The 908-nt window shown below is 31.1% G+C and overlaps 1 protein-coding gene across 1 annotated transcript in view; it reads right to left on the bottom strand.

Annotated features, from left to right (window-relative positions):
- LOC119587002 overlaps nucleotides 1-908 on the bottom strand; it is a gene marked incomplete at its 3' end in the record, with an annotated part of 168418 nt that overhangs the window by 144121 nt on the left and 23389 nt on the right.

Consider the following 908-nt stretch of genomic DNA (forward strand, 5'->3'; position numbering starts at 1 on the left):
CTTGCAGTTATAAATTTGATATCTTAATCACCTCTTCCTAAACTTAACTCTTCATACAAAGTTGTAATTACGATGTCAAAAGTGAAGAGTTTCGCTCTAGATATATTAAACATACCTTTCAAGATGTTGATTTTTTTTATAATTTACCGTTAACTCTTAAAACTATGACTCGCTACACTGACCCCGTTAACATGTAACATAGAATACAATTTTAATAATTTGTTATATAATGGATTAAACACTTCTTACATTTGTCATAGCAGGCTGAATTAAATTATCATACCCAGAACACACTCTGTAGTGTATTTTCATGTCGCTCGTAACCAGGGAATCCGTGTTTATTATAATTAATCATATCAGTCAAATAAAAAATGCCCATAACAAAATTTAATTCCAAACACGCATCATCCAATGACAGCATCCTATTCATACATAATATATTTAAATGATCAAGTGCATTTTCTGCAATAAGTTTACAAGAGTTAAATTATTAAGCATTTGTATAGTATGGTGAATTCAGAGTTGGCACTGAAACTTTACTATTTTCATTACAAAAATGCGTAACTGTACACTGAGGTTATATGTTGTTTGCCTCTAGTTTATTTTCTCTACAGTAAAACGAAAGACATTTGTGTTCAGACCTATGCAATTACGTGTCTGTAGTCTACCTAATCTAAAAAAGATGGACATCCATATTCTTTTTATTATGTAGGCCTAAGTGATTAAAAAAATAAAAGTATATGAAAATATAAAATACATTATACTAATGAACTGTACGCATGATCTAAGGGATCTAAGTTGATGCAGTAAGTGGCCTCATTCTCTATTCTCATATGCTTCTAAGTATCCAGATGCACACTCCCGCACATAGGCATAGTAGGCTTATACACAAACATACATAAATGCAC

The sequence above is a fragment of the Penaeus monodon genome, chromosome 22 (genome assembly GCF_015228065.2).
Source record: "Penaeus monodon isolate SGIC_2016 chromosome 22, NSTDA_Pmon_1, whole genome shotgun sequence".
Lineage (NCBI taxonomy): Eukaryota > Metazoa > Arthropoda > Malacostraca > Decapoda > Penaeidae > Penaeus > Penaeus monodon.